The sequence below is a fragment of the Lissotriton vulgaris genome, chromosome 3_1, assembly GCF_964263255.1.
Source record: "Lissotriton vulgaris chromosome 3_1, aLisVul1.2, whole genome shotgun sequence".
Taxonomy (NCBI): domain Eukaryota; kingdom Metazoa; phylum Chordata; class Amphibia; order Caudata; family Salamandridae; genus Lissotriton; species Lissotriton vulgaris.
In genome coordinates, this window is record NC_141689.1 from 1662826776 (window position 1) to 1662833452 (window position 6677).

General features: G+C 55.3%; 2 non-coding genes across 2 annotated transcripts; both read left to right on the forward strand.

Annotated features, from left to right (window-relative positions):
- Positions 1 to 5312: 5312 nt before the first annotated feature.
- On the forward strand, positions 5313 to 5419 carry LOC147728316 (U6 spliceosomal RNA). Its single transcript, XR_015309699.1, has one exon. It is a non-coding gene; the product is annotated as a U6 spliceosomal RNA (small nuclear RNA).
- Positions 5420 to 6029: 610 nt separating this feature from the next.
- On the forward strand, positions 6030 to 6136 carry LOC147728317 (U6 spliceosomal RNA). The gene has a single exon (XR_015309694.1). It is a non-coding gene; the product is annotated as a U6 spliceosomal RNA (small nuclear RNA).
- Positions 6137 to 6677: the final 541 nt, after the last annotated feature.

Sequence of the window (6677 nt, forward strand, 5' to 3'; positions counted from 1 at the left end):
TTGTCCACGTATGTAAAGCGCAGGCAGTGTGGAGACTTCTAAGGCAAATAGTCCCCGTAGTGCGGGGAGTAAGCCAGCGGCGAAGTCGCTCGGGTTTCGGTTCCGGGTGCGCATACAAAACCCCAGTCTCGAGCGGAGCCGGGTCGGAATTATCACCGGTACCGCGACCTGTGGTTTTATATCCATCACCTACAGCCCTGAGGAGTCGCGGAAATAGTGTGTTTTCTTTCGACGAAACACGTGTCGGTTGGCTATCTATGAACAATAAAAGAGGAACCGAAACACTGGTGGTCCCCTTCTTCCCCCATGAAAATTTGAACTATTATGTTCATTGAGACATCTGTTTTGCTTGGACTTTGTATATAAGTGTGCAGCAGGTTTTGCTTTCAGACTACTGAGGACACACTATAAGTGTGCCACAAAAACTCGGGCTGAAGAGCTACTGAAGGACCAGTGGGAATCACTTGCCCGTACAGTAGCACTGAAAGATGTTGCCGGGTTTTGGGGAGAGGTTAAATCTTTGAGTTCTATAGGATCAAACATCACCCCCATTAATTGTAACATAACAAGTAAAATGTGGGAAGATCATTTCATAAACATTAATGCTGCGCCTTGCGCATCAGCTAACATCATCTACCCAGTCATGGCACCTAACATCACGATAATGGAGGTGGAAGACGCTATAAATCAAAGTGCAGGCAACAAAGCACTTGGTCCTGATGAACTATCCATCGATCAAATTAAATCAGAGCCTGATTTTTGGTCACCTCTACTGTGTAACGTTTTTAATAACTTGCCCCATACCCCTGCCCCAGGAACCTGGTCTAATAGTATCATCGTCCCCATCTTTAAGAAGGGTGACAGACTCATCCTAGCTGCTATTGTCCAATATCTTTAATTGATAATACCTTAAAGATTCTAGGAAGAGTCATTTTTAATAAGATCAGGGCTTGGGGGGAGGACAATAAGATTTTACACTCATGTCAGTTGGGTTTTAGAAGTAACGTGGGGACTGTGGAGCAATGTTTGAATTCAAACCTAATAATGGGCAAATACACTATAGCCAAAAAAGTCCCAATGTATTTGGGTTTTATGGATTTAAGTTCTGCTTTTGATTTTGTTAACCGCTCTCGATTATGGGTGGTTCTTTTAAATTATGGATTGGATAAAGCACTTGTATATTTCTTGGCCCATTTGCACAGTGACTTGAAAGCCCGCGTTAGGATAAACAATGAAGGGGAGGTTTCAGAGGACATTTTAATAGGCAGGGGGGTTAGGCAAGGTTGTGTCTTAGCCCACCTGCTTTTTATCTTGTATTTAAATTAATTATGTAACTCATTGTCTAAATCAACAAGTGATGTCCCCAGCATTAATGGTACACTACTCCCTGTTCTTTTATACGCGAATGATGCGGTCCTTATGGGCCGCACACCCAATGTACTGCGCACTTTAATAACGGGCTTTGTCTCGTATATGGCGGAGCTTGGCCTGTGCAATAATTTTAATAAATCATACATAATGTCTTGCGGGCCCAAAAAAGATAGCATCCAGCACATTGTGTCAGGGACTGATACCCTAAAAAGCACTAGCACTTTTCCCTACCTAGGCCTGATGTTCTCAAATACAGGATTTTGGCAGCCCCTTGTGGCACATGGGAGGAATAAACTGGGTAAGGCAATAAATTCTATAATCAGCCTTCCACAGCCTAAACGTGCTGAGGTAGTAATTCCGCTACTACAAATCTATAGAACTCAATGCCTACCTATGGCAACCTATGGCGCAGAGGTGTGGGGGTACTCGAATAGCGCCAACATACAGATTGAAGAGAATAGATTTTGTAGAAAGATTTTGGGGGGCGTGTATTTCAGCACCCACTTATGTTTGTCATAGGGAGCTGAATCTTTCTTATGTGGAGGATTTCATCAGGTCAAGGCCGGCATTATTTTGGTTAAAAATATGGCGGAACCCTGCCGCTTATCTGACCCAAGAAATAATCACGGATTGTTTAAGGTGCGACAGGGCAAATCAAATACCCTGGCTAGGGGCAGTAAAAAGAAGCCTGGCAAGTGTGGATATGGAGTACTTATTTTCCTCCGCCATAGCTACTGATCAATCACAACATAAGCTAGTAAGAGGGGCAATGTATAATTTATATCAGAAAGAAAGAGAAACGTCTGAGCATTATAAACTGGCCATCATAAGATATATCCCCATTCTGGCACAGTGTGGCAGGCATAACAACATGCCGCAGGGATACCTCAGAAAAAACCTGGGGAGGTGGAACAGAAGTTTGCTCCTTCGTCTTAGGGATGGGAGTATTAAATATTACCTCCTCGTTAGTCTTCCTCGCCCCCTGAGTTACAAAGTGAGCTTTAGCTCCACAACAGAACCCTCCAAAGCAAAAAGAAACCACCTCCCACCCCCTCCCAACATGGCCGACCAGTCCCACCTGACCTCTATAAGAGGCGGGCCGGCCCAACCAATCAGCCTGTTTTTTTTGTTCTGCGCGATACTCTCCAGAGGCGCTGTTCAGGTAAGATGGGCCGGCGTGAGCTGGCCCTTGGGGTTTAGGGTGGAGGACCTGCTCTAGCGGTCCCTGGTGCCTTAGGCCTACTAATCCCCCCCCCTCTTCCTTCCCCCGGTCCTGTGGGGCCGGTTAGGTGCTGCTCTAGCGTGCCAAGGGTCTACAGGGGGGGGGGGCGGCCGGGGGTGTGGAGTGTTTGTAAATGCCCGTGTCTCCCCCGGTCGTTACTAAAGGGCCCTTGCCCGTTGGTGGGCTTCGGGTCCGGCGCTGGTTCCCCTGTGTGTGTGCTGGGGCTCCGGTGGCAGTCAATGCGCTGGTCGCATGTGTGACGTGCATTTGGTACGCAGATTCTGTGTGTTGTGCCTCGCCCGTGGAGGGGCAGGGGTTCATTCACGTGCCTTTGCCCATGGATATATCCCAATACATTGTGGCGCACAGCCTAGTTGCAGGCAGCACTTCCCCGGGTTAATACCCGAGCCTACGATATTAATGACTTCAATTCTGAATGTAGTCTCTGAAAGGTGCTGTTGGAATGCAGGGATTTTGTCTGGATGCACTACGTGCAGGTAATGGGGGGTTCGAACCCCAGGTTGGGCAAAAACGAGTAATTTTTGCCTGAATATGGCATTGACTCTCATAATATGGAGATTAATCTTGCATTAGACCTGCAATAACTCCCAAAAATTGTCCAGGAATGGATTTCCTTCAATAAAAAATGATTAGTCTGCATACCATCTTAAGTCACTGGCACTGAGGCCTGGCCGGGGTAGGAGCCTCGGCGTGCAGCACGTAGCGGTCGGTCCTACCTCGTTTTCTGCACTGGCTCTCCTTTCCGGCCAGCCTGGGTCTCGGAGGCGCGGCGCTGGTCGCGGCCGCCTCCCTCCGTGCATGTCTTTTCATTCTGCCCTACGGGCCGCGGCGGTTTGCCGCGCTGATGTTGGTCCGGGCACCTCCCGCCCCTCAGGGGCGGGGTTTGATTGCCGCCAGGTGCGGCCGTTTGAAAAATTGACACGGCCCTCTCCTGCTGGCGCTGCGTTTTTGACGCGGCTTGCGTGAGAAGGAGCTAGGGCGCGTTGTTGCACAGACAGCCCTCGCAGGCCAGGGTTCGAATCCTGCCAATGCGTCTGTATCTACGATCCTCGGTGAGTACGTTACTTCTCTGTGGATTCCGTTTGCCAGTGCACTTCTGTTTGGGCAGGAGCGCTTTGCGCGTTCTTTTCGGGGAACGGCAGCAGACCCTGATGCAGCCGTCAGGATGCGCCGGGCTCAGGTGTGTTGGCACTGCTGGGAACTCCTCGGGGTGGCGGATGTGTCCCCCCCTTCTGTCGCAGTCTGAGGGCTCCCCCGGTTTTCCGGCGCTTGCCCTTCTAGGGGTCTTTGCGAGGCGGGGTGCCCCGCCCCCTCCTGGCTTTATCTCCCTCTCGGTACCCGGTGGGGGAGTATGACCCACTGGTGGGTAGGGCAGGCCCGGGGGCAGTGGTCTGGCCCGGGACCTGGGTTCGGTTCCTCGGCGGATCTGGGGTGCGATTTAGTCCGGGGTCCGGGTTAGTCGCGCCTCGGGGCCTTTTCCATTCATGGAGTCCCGCTCTGCTTCCCTGGGCAATTGCTTGCTTTTTCTCCACATTCGACCCCCACAATGCTTTGGATGCCTGGCCTCCTCCTCGGGGGTGTCCGGGACTAAGGAGCTATAGCTCATAAGTTAGTCTTGTGCCTTTGGTGCGGACAGCCCTCACAGACCACGGGTCGAATCCTGCCGATGCTGTAGTGGTATCCCAAGGTGAATGTTTCGCCTCAGGGGGTTAGACGGGATGAGTCTACAGCTGCTGGCGTCCAAGCGCCTTGTGCCCTTGCGGGGGTGTAGTACGCTGGTCTTGTCTCAAGTTGCGCTACTGGGATGTGTGACAGGACCCCTACGCGGGGAGGGCACACTTAGTGTTTCGTTCCTGTTTGGAGCTTGCATTTGCCTCCCCCAGCGGCGGGGGATGTTCCCGGGGTTTCCCTGGGGGCGTCCTCTGCGCAAGTCTCCGGGATCCCTTCCTCTACCTACGCCCGTTGACCCGCCCTTGCATGTCGGTCGGGGCGGTCAGGTTTTGGCTCCCGGGCCCGGGTGTCGGTTTTCCGGTCTCGTACTGGTACCGCCGCTCCAATATTCGCCCCTGGATCCTAGCTTTCGGCCCTCTCACTCCTGGGGGTTCCCTGGGGGGGAAGGGGGCTGTCGCCTCCGTTGCGTCCCGTCTTGGGCCGTGGCTGTCGCGGTTCTTGGGATCTTCGGGCTGGCTGGCCGGTGACCGGTCTTGCTGGTATTGCGGTCTTTCCACGGGGTCCCCCCTTCCCGACGGGTTCGGATGCCACCTCCTTCCCTTGTCTATTCTGTGGACCTTGGGTTGGCCTGGGAGGCCGGACTGCGAGTGGGGGTCCCCACTCTCGGTTGCGGGTGCCGCTGTTGGGCTTGCCTTCTGACCCGGGGGTTGGCCCGGTGCTCATGACCCGCCTGGTGGATCTTCTTCGCGTCAGGCGGGGTCTCTCCTCCGTCGGCTCCCTGTTCTATGTGCGGTGGTCCCTTCGGTTCCTGTCTCGGGCTTGTCCTCCTTCGGGGGTCAGGTGCCTGGACCCGGTACTTCCCTCTGGGTCAGTCAGGGGGGGGAGGGGGCCATCCTTTGGCGCCGGGTCGTTTGGGGGTCGTTGGGATCTCCGGCGGTCGCGCAGCTCCTCGTGCTTCGGGTGTTGCTGGCAGTCCTCCTGGCCTGCCGCCTTGGCACCTATGCTTCGATGTCCCCATGTATTGGCCGTACTCACTTCGGCAACTCGTATACAAAAGTTGGGACGATTCTGAGGAGACTGGCGTGGCCCCTGCGCAAGGTGGACTCGCATGTTCGTGAGGCGTTCCATATAACGGGTCAGTCGCCCTGGAAGGGTCGGTTTCGCCGGTCCTGTCCCTTCGGGCCATCCTTCCCCCAGTGTTTCGGCGCCTGGTGCCTCGGCTCGGTCTGCCTCCGGTGGATCGGTTCTGGGTGGGGGACTCGGCCCTCCGGCCCGGGTTCTACTCCTCCTTCCGGGTCCTTATTGCCCGATCTTTCGCGTGACCTTTCAGTCTGATGTACGCGTTTCCCCCGTGCCCTCTGATTTCGCGGGTCCTCGGCTGGATTCGCTGGGGCAGGGCCGGGGTGCTCCTGGGTGCTCAACCCGGCTGCGCATGGCCTTGTTTTGGGGTGATGTGCCTGGCACCCGCGCGTGGTGGCCGCGCATGTCCTGGGGCATTCCTGTTTTTGGCTCCCGGCGGGGTCCTCCGCCCCGGGTTCCCTCTCCTTTGGCCGAGCTGGCGATTCGAGCCACCTGGCCGATCCCGGATCTTCCCGTACAGTGATGGGGTCCCCCGCTCTCGGCGCCGGTGTTGAGCCGGCTCTTGTCGGCTGGCCTGCCTCCTTGTGCAGGCCTGGTTCTGGAGCGGAGGAGGCTGCTTGCTCGGGGGTTGTGGCTTTGCTGCTGGGTTCCCGCGGTTGTTCCAGTGCTCGCTCCGGCGGCACGTATACATGATTTGGAAAGATACTGAGAGGATTGCCACGGCTCCGGCGCAAGGAGGTCACGCAATTTCGTGGAGCGTTCCATGTTAGTGGAGCAGTGTGGCTCAGGGGTTGGAGGCGGCAGTCCCGGTAGCTGAGATGGTCCTGGACCTGGGTTCAATTCCCCGCCTCGGTGGGTCTTGGGCTTAAATACTTCCTTGGACTCGAGAATTCTCATGCCAGTGCCTACTCGTCTCACGTGTTCACACTCTGCAACTCTGGGCAGATGCTTGCTTAATCTCCACTTGGGCCCCTTGCGGCGGGATGCCTGACTCTCACCTTGTATCCTGCTGGGGTTATCTCGCAGGGGAATACCAGGTCGGGTTCCCAAGGCACGCACCTTGATGCCTTTGGGTGATACGTGCGCTTTGCACATCGCAATACACTTGCATGCTCCCTCTCTCGTTCTAAGAGCTCTTCGGGGTCCGCCCTTTTGGGCCCCGGCCCTCGGTGGCTCTGCGGTTCCTCGCCTGTCAGGTTTCCCTGGTGGCGATGGTGTCTGCTGGGCGGATGGGCGTGCGGGGGTCGTTCCTCCGCTCCCCGCCCTTCTTGCGGGTTTTGCCGGACGGGGTTGTTCCTCCGGCATGTCCCCC